The sequence below is a fragment of the Atractosteus spatula genome, chromosome 6, assembly GCF_055471065.1.
Source record: "Atractosteus spatula isolate fAtrSpa1 chromosome 6, fAtrSpa1.hap1, whole genome shotgun sequence".
In the NCBI taxonomy this organism is placed as follows: domain Eukaryota; kingdom Metazoa; phylum Chordata; class Actinopteri; order Semionotiformes; family Lepisosteidae; genus Atractosteus; species Atractosteus spatula.
In genome coordinates this window covers 49,078,179-49,102,897 of record NC_142711.1, presented here as the reverse complement: position 1 = coordinate 49,102,897, position 24,719 = coordinate 49,078,179, and the positions used below count along the sequence as shown (strand labels likewise).

The 24,719-nt window shown below is 38.4% G+C and overlaps 1 protein-coding gene across 4 annotated transcripts in view; it reads left to right on the top strand.

Moving 5' to 3' along the window:
• The window catches only part of tmem108 (transmembrane protein 108), a 97,682-nt gene that overhangs the window by 11,348 nt on the left and 61,615 nt on the right, over positions 1-24,719 (top strand). The window contains exon 1 of one of the 4 annotated variants that reach the window (XM_088918935.1): positions 15,407-15,430. The exons of the other annotated variants lie outside the window; for them this stretch is intronic. The gene's annotated coding sequence lies outside the window, so the exon portion shown is untranslated. Of the gene's footprint in view, positions 1-15,406; positions 15,431-24,719 lie in introns of those variants that run through there. 4 annotated transcript variants of the gene reach the window in all.

Here is a 24,719-nt window from a genome sequence, read left to right as displayed (position 1 = left end):
AGGGAAAAGAAAAGAGACTCAACGTTTCAACTGTAGAGCCTTCTTCAGGTGTAAGGGAGAGTTAATGAAACATGGGAGAACAAAAGACACAGTAGCAGAGAGAAGGAGGGGAGCGAGGGAGGAGTAATTCTAACCTGCACTCTGGGAGAACTGGGAGAGAGATGTGAAGTCAAAACCTACCTACTTGAACATCTAGTCACAGTAAACCACTTAAGCAAATTAGGCGAAGTAGGGCAGTGGACCAATGTGACACTTTCTTTAGTTAATAGAGACGTGCTGTAATGAAGCTTATTAAAAAAACCTTAGAAAATTGTTGACTTTTGACGTGTTTGAAGTTCCGTGCTTTAAAATTCTCAACCCTCTTCTGGCAAAGCCTGCCTAAATCAAGCTCATGAATAAAACAAAACTCAAAACAATGAAATGAGAATCTGAGGTCATAAATGGAGATAAAGCTGGGTGCACACTGGAAATGTGCAGTGCGGTAAATGTGAAGAGGATGAAGAAAGTAAGGTGAACCCTAGTGAATTATATGTAACAAGCTGGATTTCTGGACTTCTGCGCAACTTCTTTTATTAAAAGGTGGAGTGTGTTTTATTTTATTTTTTTTGCACCCACTGAATCAGCACTAACTTCCATGTTGCAACAAGATATAAAAAATACTGGTCTTTTACAAGTTACATGTGCATCCTTCACTAACCCAAGGGCTATATAAAAAGTTATGAGTTAAGCATTAAGAAACCTGATTTTGTAAATGGGAATTTTGGCTTCATGCGAAAGTTTTTTTTTTATAAAAGCCAAATATACTTAGGTTATATACAGTTGGAAGAAGCAAGGACAGAAAAGTGATTTATTTTTAGGGGTTCAAGCAGGGAGCTGCGTCAGCAAACTCTGGCTGCAAAGGAACAAGTAAAGGTTAATTCCATACTGAAAAGTAGTTCGAAAAAACAATTTTTTGGCTGTTAAACCTTCTTCAGGTGTGATTTATTTTTTATTAACTTTCAATACACCCTTTAAGATTGTGAACGAACCATAACATTTAATTTTAAATGTCACAGCACAGTGGAATAGAAAAATCAATGTTTCACAGGACAGTCATGGGATGATATTTAGAAGCTTTTAATTAATTAAGCTTCTCTCAGAATGATCAATACTAATACATGGATAAAATTCTAATTCCAGTCTGCTGTGTATCATTTTAATTGGCCTTGAAGGAAAATTGTTACTTAGAAATCAGGCTCTGTGGTATGTTTTAAGCAACACAATTGTCTTATCAGTGACCAGAATATAATTTTATTTTATGGGCATAGAAAACGATGTATAGTGTGTGTCAGTCTAAGTGAGGGGTAAAGTGAGGGTACAGTCTTTTAAGAAAATATCTGAATCGACTTTAGCCTTTAATACAGAGCTTACATTTTTACCAACTCCCCCCCTGCATTTTCATCATTGGTAATGTGCTTTCTTCTCAGAAAGTATGTATTGCCGGAAGTAGTTTATTTTTAGCTTTATATCACAATCATTGCAAATTGTCCATGCCAACCACTGTGCAAGGAAGAAAAAGAAAAAAAAGTATTTTTCTTACTCCACAATGACAGCAGTGTCATCACTAAACATGACATGCTTTTAGAAACACTAAAAATAAATAATTACAAGCATGCAGGGCCATAATAATCCCAACATTTATATAACAATTAATATTTTTTATATTTTGTACAGCTGTTATAAAAAACAGGATATCTTTGCACCAAGGAAGCCAATCAAACACTAGCAGAAAGCAGAATTTCTTAGCTCCTGCCTGTGCCTCTACAGTTCAGAAAGGCAGGGGTCATATTACTGCAAAAGAATGACACTGGACAGAAGCAGATGTCACAAAAATATTTAACTTATTTGGCGTTTCATGGGACGCAGACATACAGTATATACAGTATATTAAATGCTTAATTGTTTATTTTAAAAAATGAAAAGGAAAACTGTAGGCTATAGTTTCTGTATTGCTATATTTTCTAAGAATACATCCCATCTTGAAATCAAATCAAAATTAAATCAAAGTTTTATTTATCAAATGCACAACAATACAGCGTGCAGCAGTAGTTGCTGGCAATGAAATGTCTTTTCTGTGAGCTCACAAAAATCACAAGAAAATCACAAAATTAAGGTTATGAAAATAAGGTTACATAATAATAGATGTAATAGAAATTGAATAAAACTCAATATGAATAGAGCTGCTATGTGTCCATGGTGTATGCAATATATACAAGTAGTGTAGTATGCTGAATACAATGAAAACTGTATGTCCATGTAGCCATTACAGGTGATTTGCTAAAGGAGCTCCAGGTTGGCTATTTAGCAGTCTTATTGCCTGGAGGTAGAAGCTGTTCCGTAATCTGTTGGACTTGGACCGAATGCTTCGGTACCGTTTACTGGATGGTAGGAGGGAAAACAGTTTGTGACTGGGATGACTGGGGTCCTTGAGAATGGACCTGGCCTTCTTAAGAAGGTGCTAGCATTAAGCCTCTGTAAGAGGACCCGGGGAAGGGTCATCTATAACCGGTATTTCAGGAACGAAACACTGAAAATACTAAATATGGACCTTAGCAAAATGGCGGCCAGAAAGAATCAGCTGACCAGGAAATGGAAAGGGTCTACCCTGGGAAACAACGAGACACAACTGAGCCGCATCAGGAGCCGAAATATAAGTGCCCCAGAGGCAGTGAACAGGGCGGAAGCCGATAAGGTGAATGCGGTTTGGAGGAAAAGAGAGGAAAGAGGTGCATGTTAAGATCGGGCTAAAGAATAATGGACTACTGGAAGGAGAAAAGGTTTACGGTTTTGGATTACGGACACGGGATAAGGTTACATCGCGGACTGGCTTTATTATGGACTTTTGGAACTCGGATCGGATCAGGGTTAAGGGAACGGATTACGGACTGTATTTGGAAGAGAGTGGGAGGACGAAACGCCACGAAACTCAGGAAAGAAAAGTGTGGTGTGAGTACTACTTTCATTTACATAAACTTCCCCCCGGAGACACCACAATTGGTGGAGGATGCGGGCAATTCTCGCTCGGGTTTGAGAATCAAAGAGAGCAAGTTTTTTTTTTGTGTGTGTGTGTGCGGGTTTCGCTTTGCGCGTGTGAAGAAACGCTATGGAAGAATTAATTCAGCAGTTATCCCAGGCTACCCTCGCCCAATTCCAGGCATTAAAAGGACAACGAGAAGCTATCGAAGTGCAACTGGAGGCGGACCAAATCCAAAGCGAAACTAACGAACGAATTATAGAGGAGCAAAAATTAGTACGCGCAGAATTGCACAGATTAGGGGAAGAAATCCGGCAGGCCCCGGTAGCGGGGAGAGGCACCACTCAGGCGGAACAAATTACGCTACAAAAGATGACTGAGCTTGATGATAGGGGTAACCATGGCGATACGAGCAGTCCGGTTCCACAATTGGAGCTACCAGGGGAATAAGCCTACGAGGTCTCAGATGTTTGACCTGGTACATCTGGCAAAGAAATGGCTCCAGCCAGAAGAATTAAACCCAGGACAGGTGGTAGAAAGGGTGGTGTTGGATCATTTTGTGAGGAGTCTGCCTGTTCATCTGAAGAGGAAAGTAAGTGAAGGGGATCCCCAGACACTAGATCAGGCCGTGGACTTGGTGGACAGACACCATGCCACAGAGGCCCTGATTAGGGAGGAAAAGGGGGAGGAAAAGGGGGACTCTGGAAACCGGAATGAAGTATTGGCCAATGAAGTATAGTGATTATCCGGAACCTATACCATTTAAAAAACCCCTTCGGGGGAGGTCTGACTCAAGGCCCCGGCCATGGAAAGAAACCCGGCGATGTTTTAATTGTCAGGAAGAAGGGCATTTAGCCAGCTATTGCCCCGGCCTGTCCGAACCCATGCAGGTAGACCCCAGAGGTGAAGCCCAATGTAACTATCTTACAGCACGGGTCCCGACCTACGAGGATCCCCATCTTACGAAAGTTGAGATAGGGGGAGAACCCATCGAGGCCTTGTTGGACTCTGGCAGTGCTGTGACCCTGGTGACCCCTACAATACTTCCGGGAGAACTAGAGATTCCGAGAACAGAGGGAATACGTATTTTTTGCATTCACGGGGACACCAAGGACTATCCGACGGTCGAATTGAGCATCTCTACAGAACAGGGGACCTACCGCTCAACGGTAGGAGTGGTTGAACAGTTGCCATACCCTGTCATACTGGGACGAGACTGTCCCCATTTCCTCCAGATGTGGAACACGGTCCAAACAGCTAGGCTAAGACCAATCCCCTGCCCGGAAGACCGTGGTGACGACCCTACCGACGACCCTGATGAGACGGACCCACAAGAAGGTGGAGCTGAACTTGGAATTGAGTTTGAAAATATGGATCTACCAAACTGGGAACCCCCAGAACGACGTGGTAAGTTTGGGATGGCCCAACTAGAAGATGGGAACTTGAGACATGCGTGGGGGCATGTCAGGAAAATTGATGGGGAGTGGTGTACTGATCCTAATACAGTGAGTTACCCATATTTTATGACAAAGAATAATCTCCTCTATCAAGTGCAGCAGAAGGGACAGGAAGAAGTGGAACAACTCCTCATTCCCCGGGCCTACCAGATGAAGCTCCTCAACTTGGCCCATAGCCACCTCCTGGGCGGGCACCTGGGGGTAAAGAAGACATCCGAGAGACTCCTCTCTAGGTTCTTTTGGCCAGGGATCTATAAGGCCATCGAGAAGTACTGTCGGGAATGCCCCGAGTGTCAGAAAACTGCGCCACAACCTTATTATAGGAACCCTTTGATTCCCCTTCCAATTATTGAAACCCCCTTCGAACGGATTGGGATGGATTTGGTGGGGCCCCTGATCAGAACCACCAAGGGTCACCAGTATATTTTAGTAATAGTAGACTATGCTACCAGGTACCCCGAAGCCATTCTGTTGAGAGCTGCCACCGCCAAAAACATAGCTAGGGAGCTAGTACAACTGTTCGCTTGAGTCGGAATTCCTAAAGAGATCCTAACTGATCAAGGAACACCTTTTATGTCTAAAGTCATGCGAGACTTATGTAAGCTACTGGGTATACAGCAGAACCGAACCTCTGTTTATCACCCTCAAACCGATGGTCTTGTAGAACGTTTTAATAAGACCCTGAAAAGCATGCTTAGGAAGACGATGCAAAAGGATGGGAAAAATTGGGATCAGCTGCTCCCGTATCTCATGTTTGCGGTTCGAGAAGTACCGCAGGCTTCGACTGGATTTTCCCCCTTTGAATTATTATACTCTCGGAAACCACAGGGCCTATTGGACGTGGTCAAAGAATCGTGGGAACATCAACCTTCCCCTTTACAAACTATCATTGAGCATGTGGAACAGATGAGAGAAGGAATAAATGTTATTGTTCCCTTAGTGAAAGAAAACTTGGAGAAAGCCCAGGCTCAACAACAACAAATTTATAATAGGGGAGCAGTTGCGAGGGAATTTCAGATTGGGGACAGAGTACTGGTTCTAGTTCCAACCCCAGAGTGTAAATTCTTGGCATCCTGGCAGGGACCTTATGAAGTGGTGGAAAAGGTATGGCCAGTCAACTATAAGGTCAAGCAACATGACAGAAGACGGCAGCATCGAATCTACCACGTCAATTTGCTGAAAAAATGGCATGGCTCCGAAGTTCTGCTCACCCACTTTTCCCCAGACCCTCTGGAAGAAGAAACGGGTGCGGTAGCCGTGGGAGACCTGGCTCCGGCACAGAAACAGGAACTACAAGAATTCCTAACCCAAAACAAAGATGTTTTTTCCCGGACACCTGCTCGAACCCACCTTATACAACATAAGATTGTCACGGAATCAGGGAAAAAGGTAAGGCTACCCCCGTATCGAGTACCAGAAGCCAAAAGGAAATTGATTAAAGAAGAGGTGGGGAAAAATGCTGGAGATGGGAATAATCGAGGAATCCCAAAGTGAGTGGGCTAGCCCAATAGTTCTGATCCCCAAGCCGGATGGAACTATTCGATTTTGCAACAATTTCAAAATGTTAAATGAGATCTCGTGGTTTGATGCATACCCCATGCCCCGTATAGATGAACTAATCGAGCGATTAGGTAACGCTCGATACATCAGCACCCTTGATCTTACGAAGGGATATTGGCAAGTGCCGCTGGCCAAAGAAGATAAAGCCAAAACCGCTTTTGCCACACCTGAGGACTATATCAGTATAGGGTCCTACCCTTCGGTTTGCATGGCGCTCCTGCAACATTTCAAAGATTGATGGACCGAATTCTGAGACCGTATCGGGATTTTGCAGCCGCCTACTTGGATGACGTTGTAATCCACAGCACGACCTGGGAACAACATCTACAACACCTGGAAGCAGTGACTGGAGCATTGTGAGCAGCAGGATTAACGGCCAACCCAAATAAATGTTGTCTGGGGGCTAGGGAAGCCAATTACCTGGGTTATACGATCGGGAGAGGGTTGATCATGCCCCAAGAACAGAAGGTACAATTAATCAAGAACTGGCCCAAACCAGCTACCAAGAAGCAAATTCGAATGTTTTTGGGACTGGCAAGTTACTATCGACGTTTTATTCCAGGATTTGCATCCATGGCTGCCTCTCTACACGATCTGACGAAGATGAGCTGTCCGGAGAAAATAAAATGGACCGACTTGGAAGAGAGGGCTTTCCGAGACTTAAAAGCAACTCTCGCTTCTCAACCCGTCTTACAGGTACCAGACTTCAGTAAGCCTTTCATGGTACAAACTGATGCTTCAGACACTGGGATTGGAGCCATACTGTCGCAAGAAATTGAAGGACTGGAGCATCCTATTCTGTATATCAGCCGTAAGTTGAATCCGGCCGAAAAACACTATTCTACGATAGAGAAAGAATGTCTAGCAATCAAATGGGCCCTAGACTATTTGAAGTATTATTTATTGGGAAGACGATTTATATTATACACAGATCATGCGCCATTAACATGGATGTTACAAAATATGGATATAAACGATAGAATTACACGATGGGGTCTTAGTCTGCAAAGATTTCAATTCCAAACGGTATATAGACCCGGAAGGAAACAAGGAAATGTAGACGCCCTCTCCCGAATGCATTGTTTATTTTTTTCTAGATCGCCCGAGGTCGGGGCTGATCTCAGGGGGAGGGTATGTAAGAGGACCCGGGGAAGAGTCATCTCCAACCGGTATTTCAGGAACGAAACACTGAAAATACTAAATATGGACCTTAGCAAAATGGCGGCCAGAAAGAATCAGCTGACCAGGAAATGACGGGAAACAACGAGACACAGCTGAGCCGCATCAGGAGCCGAAATATAAGTGCCCCGGAGGCAGTGAACAGGGCGGAAGCCGATAAGGTGAATGCGGTTTGGAGGAAAAGAGAGGAAAGAGGTGCATGTTAAGATCGGGCTAAAGAATAACGGACTACTGGAAGGAGAAAAGGTTTACGGTTTTGGATTACGGACACGGGATAAGGTTACATCGCGGACTGGCTTTATTACGGACTTTTGGAACTCGGATCGGATCAGGATTAAGGGAACGGATTACGGACTGTATTTGGAAGAGAGTGGGAGGACGAAACGCCACGAAACTCAGGAAAGAAAAGTGTGGTGTGAGTACTACTTTCATTTACATAAACTTTCCCCCGGAGACACCACACCTCTTATTAAATTCATATACTTGAGCAGATTTTCAGTGATCTTCACTCCTACCGATTGTGTAGTCCATAAGATGGTACTGTACATGAGGAAACAGCAGATTTGTTTCCTCTCCATAAAAGAAACTATTTTTCTCAGAGCTGAAATCCAAAACTCAGACTTCTCACTTCATGTTGGCGTCATTCATCTGTAAAAAACTGCAGCATGCTTTAGCTTGTGTGGCATCACAGTATTTTATCACAGTTTCCTATTATACGCACGCTGTTGCCACAGTAGAAAACCAACATAGATGAACTGCCAGATACACACTCTGCTCATCAAAGTTAAAACCACTATATTTTTTTAAAGTTATCAAATGGGATTTTCATTTTCGTCCAAAAAGAATTTTTCCAATTAAGAAATACAAAGCCAGGATGTAAAAATCATTCCCCAATCAAGACCCCCAAGAGAGTTTGGTGAGTGCATTTTTGTTTTATATCCATTCTTGGAAACACTACAATAATACAACCAGTACTTTCACAGTAATGAATTCTGAACTATATTTTATTTATTTTTTTACGAACAATACCTGGAGTCCCATAAAAGTATGGCATTTGAAACAACAGCGTGGTCTAGTTCTTCTCACAATAATAAGACAATGTCTGTTAATACTTAACTTAAAAACATAAAAATATCAAAATGTTTTAATGAACTACAATCACTAACTTACCATTTGTTTTATTACACAATGGACTTAATCACAGTTATTTTTAACCGTTAGTCTTGTCAGTAAAAATATAATTTATCAGTAGACAACATCATTTGTTTAGTCAAGAAGGAGATTAGTTAAGAATTGCCTTTTTTTCAGAGGATTTGTTTTTTACTTTTTAATGATCTGTCAACTTGTATTGAATTGCTAGGCAATTGAATTTGGCCCCTGGTTCATGCAGCACTTTGTGTACGTCTGTGAGTGGATTTTTACCCTAGTCAATTCCCTGGTCTAACGAGACAAAGAAGTTATTTAGAAGATTAACTTGAAGAAGCAGTTCTCCTTTACAAAATACAGTGAAAACACTTTTTACAGCAAATAATATATCATAACCTTCAATTTCTTCTTATTAAAATACTGATGAGACAAAGCTTAAGAGAACTAGAATTGGCTAGGATAGATCAATAGAGTGGATGGCAACAACTTAAAGATATTCTGCCTGGAACACAAAAGAGATTCATCCCAGTAATAAGTAAATTAAAGTCAGGAGAGCAATGACCCAAATGGTTAAATAAATCAATTAATAATGTTGTAAGGACAAGAAAGCACTTTGGAAAGTATTCAAAAAAAAGTATAGGATCCAGCTAAAGAAAGGGAGTATAATGAACTGCAAGAGCAGGTTAAAAAGGATATTGGAAAGGCCAAGAGACATATAAAAAGGACTATAGTAAACTAAGCTTCTTTTGTTATAGCAGCACAAGAACAATAAAAGATTAACTGAAGTGTCTCAAATAAAATGGAAAAGTTCTAGATGATGACAGGGAAATGTCTTTTGTCTTAAAATTAACGTTTCACTAAGGTGTTTAGTAAGGAAAGAGACAGCATGCCTCAGGTTGAGCAAATAAAAACAAATCAAGTGATGTTACTGTAGTAGATTTGCATACACAGTGCTTCCTGTGGTTCTCTACCTCAGACCATTCGCTGTGCTCCTACTTGATGCTGCCACTGATGTAGTTTAAAGGGGGGGTGTCTTTGCACAAAAATGGCAGTAAAAATGATGTCGCAAGGTCTATGTGCACACTTTCTCCAAACTCCACATCCAAATTCTGAACTAAACTCAACCTAATGTACAATGTTGTAAGGGAAGAGAAATACAGTAAGTAAACTTTGTTGTAGGCAAAATCCATATAGCGACATATACGGTAGAACATATCTTTTAAAATTTTCACTAAATGTTACATGAGATATCCCAACAATATTATTTATAACAGAACAAATGCTTTCGTGGTGTATAATAATGTGGTATTTGTAATAATGTTTGATAATGCTAAAACCCATGTCATACTCGGAGGGTAATGAGTAGGTTTTGCTAAACTGACTTTTAGTGAAGACTTAGTTTGCTAATTCCATTTTAAAGGGAGGTATATGTAGTAAAACATGAAAAACAAAATCCTACAACAAATAATGTTGTTACATTTGTTCATATCCCACTTTAAGTACACTTAAATCAAATCAGACTTACAACAGCAAATTATTTTAATACACATGATACCAGATAGTGGTGTAGTATGCGGTATCTAGTGGGGCGGTGCGGTGGCTCTGTGGCTAAGGATCTGCGCCTGTGGTTGGAAGGTTGCCGGTTCATATCCTATGACTGGCAGAGGAATCCTACTCTGTTGGGCCCCTGAGCAAGGCTCTTAACCCCAACTGCTCCAGGGGCATTGTATAAATGGCTGACCCTGTGCTCTGACCCCAAGCTTCTCTCCCTGTGTGTCTCATGGGAGAGCAAGTTGGGGTATGCAAAAAGATCAATTCCTCTACAAGAAATTGTATATGGCCAATAAAGTGATCTTATCTTATAGTCTCTCTTATAGTTAGAAAATTCGTCAAGTTCACGAATGATACCAAAGTTGGAGGGTTAACAAGACCTATAGAAGCAGCAAAAGAAATGTAAAAATTTAGTGTAGACACATGCAAGGTGTTAGATGTAGTTGACAAAAACATAAACCACAAACAAAATGGGGAAACTCAATGCTGGAGGCCACCTATGAGAAAAAAACATAATTTTATCTTCTAGTTTAGACATTGTAGGGAATTTTATCTGCATCTATTTATCTACATCTTTCTGCTTACTTAAGTGTTTACTTATCCTCTTATTTTAGTATTGTCTGTAAACATGACCAATGACCACTTCATCAACTACACCAGATTCTAGATAATTGGTATCATTGAAGTACGAGAATGTCTTAATGCACATACTTCTTATCCACTACTTATATCACCTCAATATAAGCATTTACAGTAGGTCTTAACCCTTACTGTTTTTATCCTGTAACCAGTTCTCACTCCAAGCACACATTTCCCAAAAGGACTACTACCTGTAATGTAAGAATTAATCTTATATATTTTTTAAACTTCTTAAGAACTTTAGGAAACGTCTTTTGAAAAAACTAGTACAAAATATATACACTCTGTGCGTGCAACACATTTGATGCTTGTTCAAAGAACCTCTAAAAAAGACCTTTTTTAAATCCATATTGACCTCCGCTAAGATCTTATTTGTATATAAATGATCCTTTATTTATCAATATTATTTCCTTACTTTGTGACTTTCTGTTAAATGTAATATATATCACACTTATTACTCTGTAATAACTTGGTTTAGTTTTATCACAGTTTATATGAATAGGCACTGCATTAGTAATTTTCCCTAGACAGTTCCCTTGAGTGACTTTTGAAAGAGTTGTGTTAATGGCTTGATAATAGCATCCCTTGCTTCCTTATAGTACTGTACATGCAATATGGTAGGCACATGCAATGGAGATTTGTTAATCCTATGTACATCTATTGCCTGAAACACGTCTGCCACTTCTTTGCTAATGTTATTTAATACAGAACATTGTACTCACAAAAGGCTGAAGTATATTGTTGATTTTTACCTTGATGAACACCTGAGAATTTAAACGTGAATCAGTTTTTAGTCAAACGGTAATGAAATAATAAAATGTTGCGATGAAACCAGAGGATCTCAGGATTAATTAGGCTACTGGGAATAACAGGACCTTCTTAGGTTTTCAGTGAACTGTGAATTACAGGTAAAATAAAGTACTCAGCAGTACTTTGTTGGACTCGTTGTCAGGCAAAGAAGACCTTATTATTATTGCTAATACTTATATAGCGCTTTTCTGGACACTTCACTCAAAGCGCTTTACAGGTAGTGAGGACTCCCCTCCACCACATGGATGATGCGACGACAGCCATAATGCGCCAGAACGCTCACCACACATCAGCTATTAGTGTGGAGGAGAGTAGAGTAATGAAGCCAATTCATAGAGGGGGATTATTAGGAGGCCATGATTGGTATAGGCCAGGGGGGGTAATACCCCCAGGACACGGGGGTAATATCCTTACACTTTTCGAGAAACGTCCTGGGATTTTTAATGACCAGAGAGAGTCAGGACCTTGGTTTTACATCGCATCCGAAGAGACGGCGCTTATTTTACAGTATAGTGTCCCCATCACTATACTGGGGCATTAGGACCCACACAGACCGCAGGGTGAGCAGGTGGCCCCACTAACACCTCTTCCAGCAGCAACCTTAGTTTTTCCCAGGAAGTCTCTCATTCCAGGTACTGACCAGGCTCACACCTGCTTAGCTTCAGTGGGTTGCCAGTTTTGACCTGCAAGGTGATATTGCTTATAACTTACATCATATAACATAAAACATAAAACATAAAACATAAAACATAAAACATCTTCTGTGTCCCTTACAGTCTCATGCCTGTAAGCACAGGGGAGCCCTGAGGGGTCACTTTAACACGAGAGCTAAGAAATTCCAGAAAAACTAATCCCATCCCACCGTCACTGACCCATCAGCCCTTAGGGAGTTCCAGTTGACTAGTGACATGACCCTGACTCAAACCTGAAATCAAAGAAATCATCCTGCACTCAGGAGAGTGTCTGGACTGATTGAGCCACCTGATTGTCCCCTTGTTTCATATAAAATTGAAATGGAATTCCAGTATAGCCGCATTTAAGAATTTTACAATTACCATAAAAGCCATGTTTCTGTGGAGAAATTTATAATAATGAAAATGTTGACCTGATTCACATGTGCAGGTGGTTAGTCATGGCTAATATTTACATTGTAGCAAATTCTGCCAAGAATGCCAACCTTATTTGTAAAATAATCCAAATCCAAATCAAAGGAGGTAAAACATTTTGGCAAATAATTAATCATAGAATGACCATAATTAGGAATATATGTGTAAGAAGAGCTGATAAAAGTAGGAACTTAAAAATTTGCAGTAGTTATGCCCCGAGATACATTCTTGCACTGGTGCAAAGAAAAATGTCAGATCTCTACTGGGCTGAAAGTCTGCTCCCGCAATAGTTTTCTTGTTATTTTGTGGAAACCAAAATGTGCTGAAGTAGCGTCAGTTGTGTTTGAACCTAGTTTTGTTTCTTTAATTTTTTTGTTCATTTCCTTTTTCGTCTTGTCAGTGTAATGTTTTTCTGTCAGCTGGAAAATCATTTAGCTCTTTTTTATATTTTCGGGAACGATACAGTTTTTAAATAAAAAAGGTTTGTTGCATATTCTCCCCAATTACTAGGCCTACAATATATGCTATGCAGAGTTTTATTCATGCTGTGTGTTCCATTCAGACGCTCGGGGGTCCCTAGTGATATGTAGAACATTGTCTGCTAATTTGAAACAGTGTTAATACAAAATAAGATTGTGGAATCCTGAATTCACAAATTAACAAATTAATTTCATTATAAAGTAGGGCTAATAATGAATAAAACATGAATTCTTACTGTAGAATAAAGGCTGTAGAAGAAGATGAGTTTAATAGTGCTTTATGTGTGTATGGAAGTATGAACAAAAACTATCACCATGGAGACCAAAGCTCTGTGTTTGGACCAATGATTCCAGCTACAGTAGATGGTGACTACTGACGATACAACAAAGCTATAGATAAAAACACTTTTGTACATTTCTCCTGCCTGATAATACTCTTAAAAAGGTGGCACTCCTTTTGTCCTGTTCAAAAAAAGCTATTTAATGGTGTTTTTCTTTCCTGATCAATTGTATTAGCTGATGGTAAAATATAAATGTAATTTAAATCTGCATTGCTGGAGGCAAAAGGAACGTTTTTCCCAAAAAGTAAGAAAGTTTAAAAATAGGAGCCTAAGTGGTGTAATGGATGAATAAGGAGGATTTTTAGGAGAAGGAAAGTTCTTTATAGAGCATTTAAAGAAATATCAGAAAGACAACAGTGACTATAAACAAAGTGTTAGATTTCTCCAGTCCAGTGTTGAATTCAGGATTATTATATACTAAGTATGCCACTGTTACCTTAGAAATAATGTGATGCATAGCAAAGCTTTGACAAATTTCTCATTTAAAAAAGGGCATTAAGGGTATTACTGTCAGTGGACCATGTTTCACACATTTCATTCACTGAAGACTCAGAGCACATGTATTGTGTACATTCAGCTAATGCAAAGGCCAGCTACGTTTTTTTACAGTATCCTGTCTGATATATTTCAGAAGAATCAGCAAATTTACCTTTCACATAGCTTCGAGGCTTAATATAAGATATGGATGTTATGAAAGAATACATGATGCACCTAGGCTCATATTAGACTCGTGTTCGACTTTGGTGTAATGCTCATTTAATTAAACCATCAAGGTAGCAGCTTTTGAAACAATGTCTGTAATCAACTCAGTCAGACCCCCTGCCTTGGGTACTGTTACATTTTTTCACTCATTTTGCTAATAATAGCTCCTTCTGCTGTTAGAATGACAGCAGTCAAGCAGCTGAACAGCAGCCTTCTGAAAGACTTTAAATGAAAGACAACCTGTTTACAATAACAATTTCAGTGATAACTGTTCCACATTAAATGATAAAAATGAATATCAAAGTTATGGTATTTATCATGTTTCATGTATCTTCGGAAAATGACAGTGAGATTCTTTCATGTGAAAAATATGTTAAGATTACAGGGGGACTTAATATTAGACCAACTAATTTTGGAAATCAAGACATTTAGACAAAACCCAACAGAATATTTATATATTTCTTTACTTGTTAGATTATGATGATGGCTCTGTCCTGTAATATGTTAAATCCTGGAGTTGTAAATGCACATACAGATGTAGTGGGCAAGCCTTTGCCCTGATAAGTGTTATGGGTTCAGGTCCTGCTGCAGACATCTGCTGCTTTATCAGTTGAGTGATGAACTTTACCCCAGTCGATCCAGTCCACCCAGTAAGTGCTGGGGGTATTTCTTGCAATGGATCCACAATGTTCAGCTGTCCGAACACAGTTTGTGCTTAGATTACTTTGTGCACAGGAATATGAGTCTACTAACAAAAGCTACCAAGACACAGGAGAATGACAAAATGGTGATGCCAAAAAAACACATTTTCAAAATGGACATTTTTGAAGAAAAGATCTTAGTCTCCCCTCATTACACTTTCCTGTTGCCCACACATCTTCAAAAGCAAGGAGAATAAAGTTGGATTTGGAATATTATGTTTACGTGTTTATGAGTGCTTATACCAATAGGTTAAATGTTAAATTTCACCTATGGCACCTCATCAAGAATATGTGAGAGAAAAATGACTCTTCAAATGAAAACGCCACGATTCCATTAGATGCAAAGTTTGCTGACAGAAAATCTTTTCAAAGGTATATACTCTGATGTAAACCAGACACAGTTAGAGCATGATTACACTGCAGGCTAGGTGAGAAAAAATGGATCTAGCTTTAATGCAAGAAAAAAAGTTAAATTCGTACATTGTATAAAAACATATGAGACGTTTCTTACAAGAGGTCATTCAGCACATCAAACCTGAAATTGTTGTGTCATGCAGTTTTGCTACTAGGTTTTTCCATTTTGTTTCATGATAATTTGCTTGCCGTTGAAATAATAAAAAAGAAATATGGTTTACTTTCTTAATTGTGTGTATTACTGCAGCTGAAGGACTGGCAAAACCATGCAGTGAGGGATTGCAGTAGAGCAGCGCTATTCATTTCTGGTCCTGGAGGGCCTCAGGCCATAGGTTTGTAGGCTTTTTAACTCATCAATTACCTTAAGTTACTGGTTAAAGTTATAAACTTTGTCCAGTTAAGACACTAATTAGTAAAATTGGGCAGACAGGTTGAACCTCCAGGATAATGACTAGACACCCTTGCCTTACAGAAAAAAAACCAAATTAGAACTTGATGTAGATTGAATGTACAGTAATAGAAACTGGTATTTGCGTGTGTTTACTTCCACTTATATTGTATACAGGTAGATCAAGATCTTTAAAAACTTCAAGAACAATCGATTATGTGGTTAGCATTTCTGCCTTGCGGTAGTGGGGCCCTGGGTTCAATCCCTGGGGTGCTATATGAGTGAAGTTTGTATATTATAACCTAGTTCACATGGGTTTCCTTTGGGTGTTCCGGTTTCCACCCACAGGCCAAAGACATGCAGGTAAGTTAATTGCGTTCCAAGAACTTTGGCTCTGGTGTGGGTTCATGCGTGTTTGTGTCTGTGTGTATGTGCCCTGCAAAGGACTAGCATCCTCTCTGGCACCCTTTACTTGCCAGGATAGGCTCTGGCTCCGTCGTGACCCAGAATTGGATAAAAGTAGTCAGAAAATGCATAGATCTTTCGGAAGGAGATCTGTAACAAAGCTTTACCCAGCATCCTCAGACTTTCTGAAATGTTGACACGCATGATACCAGAAGCAGAAAAGTATATATTACAAAAATAACTTTTACTTTTAATTCAAAGTAAAAAATAGGTAAATATTAAAATAAAATAAAAACAAACAACTTCTGGAATCTAGATAAACCGTTGCCCAAGGAAACTAATTTGCTGAGCTGTGGAACATCCCTCCGTCATTGTTCTTACCACTTTATCCAAAACAGGGTCCTGAGGAAGCCAGAGCCACACACACACACTTACACCAGGGCCTATTTCCTCTGAAGCCCCTCAACCTATCAATATCAGTATGTCTTCGGACTTTGAGAGGAGAAATGCAGGGCTCCAGCATTATGAAACATAAAATCTAAATACTGTGCCAGTGTCCACCCCACTTCTGTAATTACTGAACTCATCTATAACAGGAAATGAAGCAGAATTTGCCTACTTTGGAAAAAAATGTGTGGAGTTGTAAGCTACAGTATATATTGTAAGCTCCATAAAGTAACTTACCATAACATGCTGTAGCTGAAAGTAGGCTCCTATCTACTTTTATGCAGCTAGGAAAAAAGATTCCTAAACTTTATCAGGTCAGACCTTCTTTGTGTCTTTGCTGGAGAATGGAGAATTTCCCTCCTTACAAAGATTCATCAACAATGGATTGCTAGAAACACGGATAGAAAGCAAAGCAAGCTAAAGAAATGCACAAGAACAATTACATTTTCCATGCCCATACAGCTTGTCTTTCAACATTAATACAGTACTTCTGTTAAGAAGCAGGGAATGGAAGGCAAAGCAGTAAAGAAAATGCAGGCATCCAGCTCCCTTGACATGTTGTAATTATTTCCTACAGCACACAGCGTGAATCTGAAGGAACAAATAACTCTTTAAACCTTGACATTCAGCTGTGTCTGAAAAGCCTGGGATTGAAAATCAGGAAGCTCTGGGCAATTGTTAAAGACAATAATCCCCAAAATATCTTTTTCAAGGATTTTCTTTTGTTTTTTTAAAGTTGAATTAGTCAAAAATAAACGGCTTTTGTGTTTTCCTTTAAGTGATTTAAATGTGCAGACATATGCGAAATATACACGTTTTGGTACCCAGTCCATATAGGGTTGGGAAATACTTTGATTTGCTTAAGCTGGTTAAAAAACCTTACATCATAACTCAATATATTCCTTGAATATATAAAACTAAACATACATACAGTGAGATAAAATAAAGGCCTCGGTTGATTTTGGGAAGTGTGTGGTCACTGTGTAAGTGAATAAATAATGTATGGATTTGGGATTTCAAACTATTAGCTCAGGGAGCTTAAGCTAGCAAGCTCTGTAAACCTCAAAGATGTTCAGAATTGGAGATGTTTCCCCCTTATGTAACCTGTAACTAGTGCCCTGCTATTTTCATAAAGCTGAAATTAAATAAAAGAAAATGTGCACCGACATCGTCTTGCAATCAGTGTGAACCAAAAACAGATTAGTTGTCAAGATGTTGCAATTGACACACTCTGGAAATAGTGGAGAGCATTTGCTCTGTAGCCCTCATGCAAAAGCGTTTTCTGGTTGTCGTTTTTTACTTTCTGGCAATTTCAATTCTGTTAACAGAGATACTAGGTTTTAATATGCTTAGACTTCAAGTGACAGCTCATTTATGGCAAGTGAAATGTTTTTGTCAGTATTTGTGTGTAAAAGTCATGTTTCCACACATAAAAGGCTCAAAAGTTCCCTTGTTTTCATCAAAATTATTTTAGAGATTGTATCTGACAGGAATTACCAATTACCAGTCCAGACTTTGAAAACAATGTTTAAAAACCCAGGAGGGACAGCCTGAGGAATCGCTTCTAGCACTTACTTGGCATTATGGAAGACCAATGATTTGTGACTCTTGCCATTAGAAGGCTCAGAGCTGCCCTTATCCATTGAGGATGCCAATGGTAACAAGACTCTATATCATCTGAATATTTGCAAAGGCTGATGAGTCACAGTTCTGTGTCTCGTTTGACATTACACCCCTACAGGAGAAATCAGTGTCGGGGGACATCTTCTTAAAGTAGCAATATTGGTTTAGTGGTGATAAAGCATAATGGTATGGGGGACCATTAATTTAAGGGGAAGCAGTTAGTTTGTTGGTTTGTTGTTGTTGATGATAACCTCACTGAGGTTTTTGTCAGTTACGCTACAGCAATACCAGCTAATGCTCACATAAACACTAATGAATTTCTGGTGTAGACACTAGCTCAATCATAAGTTATGAGTGGGTAGACATGTCTGTATGCATTATCCATTTTAAAAAAGCACTGCTTTGGCAGTTGCTTTATTTATTTAGTTGATTTAATGAACAAACATCTACAATATCTCTGCCAGTACATGCCACTCCATACAGTATGTGTACTCATCCACAGGCTTATGGTATGACACTATGTAATACCATTCTTACAGTCCTGAATGCAGCATGGGCACAAAATCACATAGGACTTTTGAAAGTTTTTGTCAGAATCCTATTAACAAATGTCAAACTTTACATATATATTCTTGAAGCCAAAAATGTGTTACAAAATTGTTCTATAGTTATATACAATATGTATAATGTACTGTATATGTGTTATACACATAATAATTTAAATTATAAAGTGGTGTTCTGCCTACTGAGAGGCATTAAAAATACAATTGGTTTCAATACATGTTTGTTGCGTTTTAAAATGTCTGTAACTTAAAATGAACATATTCAACAATATGTACAATATATGGTAGGTATAAACATGATAATGTCCCCAGGCAATGTTTCCAGACGTTTCTCTCATAAACTATCGTCTATAGCTTCCCTTATTGATTGTGCGCCTGCAGACTTACTAATGTTATTTTCCTTTCTAACAAAATCATATCTTTTTTTTTTACTTTGTAATGACACTTATTTCAAAGTTTTTAGAGAGCTGGGTTATCCTGAGTAGCATTTGCTTAGCCAGTAAATAATAATGGTCGTGTAAGCAGTTTTTGTTCTCCTGAGCTCTACTCCAGTATATCCTTGATCCAGTTATGATCTTTTGTCTTCGATTTAGTCTCAGTACCCTTAAAATGATGTTGCATACTTCTGATTGTGCTTAAACCATGTCTGTCTTTCTCTTTCCTCGTTGTTAATGTTGATGTCTATCCATACAAAATTCTTTGGGTAATTTTATACTTTTTGTTTTGTGGCCCAGTTTTCACATCTGAATATCAAAAAAACAGGCAGTATACATTAGTCAAAGATCATCTTTTCAAGGTGAAGAGGCATTTTCTCCTTCAGAATCATTTTATACTATATTCCTTTTTTTCCAGACATTGGCTTTTTGTTTAATGATTATCAACGAACCCCCCAAAACCCATCAATGTTCACCTCTTCTGTGTAGCAGTAGATGTTTACTTTCATTTTCCTTGAGAAGAGTATGTTTGTGGAAAATTGTCTTTTTTTGTAAGCTTTTTCTCAAACCTGCTTTTATGCTAGCCTCATGCAGCTCTTGGACTCATAATAGTAGTTATTCTGTAGTTATTACGTCTTTGGAGAATTGTATATTATGACAGAGTGTTCCCAGGAGACATCAAGACAGCTTTATATTACATTGAAGCGCTGGGGATTAGTTTGAATGCTTATGTTTCCAGTATAGAGAAATGCTCCAAGAATTATTTTTATTCTTCATGATGTTCTGGGATTTTTCTACAGTAGTGGTTATAAGCCTTAGAAAAATATATAGTATATTAATGGTATGAATTAATTCATTATAGAGGAGTCCATATTATTAATTCTCTAATAGTAAGTGATAGGGCAGAGCAGCACAAAAACCAGCAATAGCAGTTTGAAAAAGTGTTTTTTGGGGAGCCACCAAGGTGTGGTAAATGATGGTGCATTCATGATGTCTATGCTTATGTTGTTCTGTTGCGTTGGGTCAATGGAGGAGAAGCATGGCTGTATCGAGAGACAGATTGACTATGTTCAGAAATGGGAGGGTGTGTGTAGGAACAGTGAGAAAGCTGTAAATTAAGATAAAGACTTTGGACCAAGCACAGGCTGAGATGCAGCATGACAGAACTTCAGACTGGATAGAAGCAAAGATGTCACACGTTGGAAACAAAGAAATATGAGTAAAGTTGTAACCACAGACACAGTTGAGCCCATCAGGACAGAGACCTATATATATATAGACAAATATTTCTCCACTGAGCTGAAAACATTATGAAGATTACCATACATATACATTTCTCCATTTTTATTTGCTGAACCATTTTATGCTACAGCATCTACTGTGCATATTAGTGTATTGTAAGATGTTGTTTTTTACATTAGGAACTGCAGTTCTAACTTAGGAAAATTATTTTTATCCACTATATTATCATTGCTGGGTATTGCTGTTGCCAGTCCCACATTTTGGGCTTTATTACTTATGCATTTCTAAATGTTCTAAAAGCATTTGCTGATTTTTTTTTATCAGATGATACACATTGCTACAATTTCCTGATTGTCAGCAACCATGTTGCCAGTGAAACAAAAAAATTGGAAAATGGAAAACAAATGAATTTCCATACATTTTCACAGTCTCAACTAATTTTAAATGCACCCACACTAGTTCTTTATTTATGTAAGAACTTTAACATCTATGCTTTTCTAGAAGTAAATATTATCTTAGGTTTTGCTTACACTAATGGTAAAAGAAACATCTACTGAATTGCCTAGTGTAACACAGCAATTGAAAGTTATTATACAGTACTAAATGTGAAGTTTTGCATGTAGTTAAATAGTAAAAGTTAAAAGCATACTATGGGTGGAATAGAATTAAAATGTTCACAAAAGGGAATATTAAACATTGAATCGGATTCTGTCTGCTTCAAGGCAATGCACAGATGCAGTAAATGTATGTATTCCATTACCTTAAATACTGAATGTACTGTATAATACAGTAGTAAATACACATACAGTATTCATAAATATGTACACTATGCTGTTTTAGAACATTAATATTTATTATTCAAGTACCGACACTTCAAATTGAAGTATTCATCTCTTTCTTTCAGTTGGATCACTAAATGCCAAGTGGCAAAGATGTGAACCTACTATTTGTTCAAGTTAAAGATCTCTTTAATTACAATGAAATAGCAAGTCTCTTGCAAATCCTTTACACTTGTCATGTTATTGTCAGCAATAAATTGACAAGTGTAAATTGCTGGCTGGTGGTTGCTGTCAAGCAATGAAGAGATGTGTGGAAGTACATGAACAGGTATCTTACTGAGGATGCTAGTTTTGGCAAGTGTGCCTGGTTATGTTTCCTCTAGATCAGACAGATTGCTGTAATGTCTTTGAGTCTCCTTTGTTCAAGTTTTCTGTGGAGGTCATATCTGCTGTCAAGCATAAAGAAAGTCATTTAAAGGGTGGGAGGATCTTCATTTTCAAGTTCAAGTTCAAGTTTATTGTCATTATACTCATATACAGGTATATGGTATAACGAAATGCTATTTAGCTAGCTCTCAGATGATACGTAGTAAAAAAAACCCAACAACAATACAATTGTATAATAAAAGAAAGACAGAGACAACAGGCAGTGTGCAAAAACAACAACAGGCAATGTGCAAAACAACAAAAAGGTAACAGGTAATGTACAAAAACAACATCAGATGTGCAAAAACATGCATCAACAGAATGAAATAAAAGGATAGAAATTATGGGGAGTGAGCTTTTTGACATGTAAGGTAGAGGTAGATTTCAATGTGTGAGTTTTTGGTCAGAAAGAAGGCACTGTGGGGTTCAGATCATAGGTGAGAGGTGAGGTGAGAGTGAGAGAGAGGCTGATTCTAACAGATGAGTACTCCATGCTACCTTTTCTTTAAGTAGCACCATTACTGTGATTAGAAAACAACATGTGCCTGACCTTACAAGTCATCGTTGTCTGTGACTGATAATGCACCACCTAAAGTTTACTAAGTGAAACAAAAAACCTTAATACTTATATCTTTGTAACTGTCACATATAAGCATTCAAAGTTGTGAGAATGCTAAAATATTTATGTTCATCAAATTAAATATAGAGGCAGTGATTTGTAACATGTTGTTGATGCTGACTAAAAGGAATAGTTCAAGAAACAATTTGATGGAATTCTTGGATCATTTAGCTGTTAGCTTTCAAAGAGCAAGATGGATTGGATTTGCACCTCTTGTTTTAATCTTTCTAATGTTCTGATGATCACATAGTTTACTGATCAATATTTAAAAGCTCCTTACAGGATTTTTCAGTTATGCATCCTAAGAATGCCCTTTGATGAGAGGTTGCTTATTCTTTTGCTGTGCACATATAAAATATCCCTTTGACATCCCAAATGGATGGATGAATGGAATTACAACTGATCAACCTGACCTTTCAATGAAATAGGAGTTTGACTCCTAACAGCATTCAAGTGATGAGATTTGTTTTCCAACCTCTACACAGAAAATACAATTAATTTCCTTAAAAAGCAAGTAGATACAAAGTTGGTAGAAGCTCTCAAATTTTAATTTAGCAGGAACTGGGAATGTCAAACTACGGTTTAACCCCAGATTTAAAAACAAGTCTAAAGTCAATTGCTACCAAAGACTAAACTAAAAACATGTATGTGCTATTCCAGTTAAAGAGTAAGACCATTCTTGAATCCAGGTAAAGGTTGGGTTCATAGCTACAATAGCTATCAAATGCATTCAAACCCCCATGGACGATGTCACATTTTGTTGTGTTACAATATGGAATCATCCATCCATCTATTTTTTAACTGGATGGAACTGCAATATCATGTGGGAGCCGGAGCCTGTCCTGGAGAACAACAGGAGCAAGGCAGGATACACCCTGGACAAGATCCTGTGCAAGTCTATCACAGGACACACACAGACACAAACACACACTCTCAAACCAGGGTCAGTTTTCCCAGAAGCCAGTTGACCTACCAGTATGTTTTTGAGAGGAAACTGTAGCACCCCAGAGTAATATACTGTATGCACAGGAACACAGGAAGAACATACAAACTCTATGCAGAGCAATGCTGACCACTGTCCTCTGTGCTGCCAATACGGAATCTTAATGTAATTATCTGGGATTTTTTGCCATTGATCAACACAAAACACTTTATAATGGCAAAGTGAATGCTAAATTTTTCTGATCTCCTAAATCAATCCTAAGTATAAAATAGAAAATTACTGATGGCAATCTTTTTATAAACTGTTTTTCCACAATATCTGTTTTGGCAACAGGCTCCCATGGCAGACTGTGAATCTTGGCTCTGTATTGGTAAAGTAATAGAATGATATGGTACTGAAAACACTGTAAAGGTAAAAGTGCCCAGGGAGTCACAGGGGTTGACATGCAGAGTCAAGGGTAATCCAGCCCAGCAGTGACTAACCAATTCTGCACTACCACTTGAGGAATTCTGGGAATTTCCTTATGACATTGACCAGATGGAACCAGCAATTTCTGGAATGTGGGGCATAGCTTCATGCAGTTTACATAATTAAAAGATTATTTAATTTGAATTGAAAAATGTTAGCATTCAGTCAACTCTGAATGCTTGTATGTTACAGTCAGAAACACATAATTGTGATGTTTTTGAATTTCACTCAGAAAAGTTTAAATGCCAAGTGATTCATTATCAGTCATGGGCAGTGATGTCTTGTATGATCAGACGTGTTGCTTTAGAGATTTATGGATATTTCCAAGTACAAGCATGAGTAATGTGTGAAAGTAAACCATCATTTAACTGATTATACAATAGATTTGGTTTTATAATTCTTCAAATATCAGAGAAAGGAAAGTTTAAACCTGTACTAATCTAGGAAAATGACTAAGTCATCTTAAGAAAGCTAATTTCAGTTTGGAAGTGAATATGAAATACTCACAAGGCTTACTTGTATTGGCTGTAATTTGGGGCAAAGGAAGCTGATATTCACAGGAAATTAGAAGTTAACAAACTCCCTTCAAACACTTAAGAACATCATTTAGCCAGCAGGTGTCTGTGGGCAGGTTTGAGAGCTCTTAGAAGCTTTTTAAAGAGTTTTGAATGAGATTGCACTGTGGATTGTGAAACAGCTGAACTGTTTGATCCTGCTGTATTTTTTTGTAGAAGGCTTTTAATGTTCAATGTTGTGTTGGTGTTTCCCCTAACATATCCTTTGTTGTCCAGGCAAGACCTAGCCTGCAACAGATTGCAATGCTAGCCACAGTTTTGATAGGAGTGATGCAGGAAAGACAATTTAGCACAAAAGGCAAAAAATGCTGTCTTATATAATTACAGTACAGACAAACATACTGCTTTAAAACACTGGCAATAACAATAATAATAAACTAACAATTTGCATGAACTTTGCAACACTTGCTGCATCTTAAATTGTCAGTATTCAAATCCGATAGTGTCAGAGAGAAAGATGCCACTCTTCCATTATTACCCCTTTCAGTGTTTTCAGGTTGTCAGAAGATGAACAGTTTGTTTTATTTTGATACAAGATGTAAAGAAACAATTGCCGATTACAATGAGCATTTCTACACTTTGAAAATAAAATGTGCTGGGTTGTTCTTGGTTGGAAGTGGACTGCACTCCCACCTCTGTTGTATTCTTTCGTCAATGAAATAAGATTAAAACTTACATATCAATATCAAATGCTTTTACGCTGAAAACA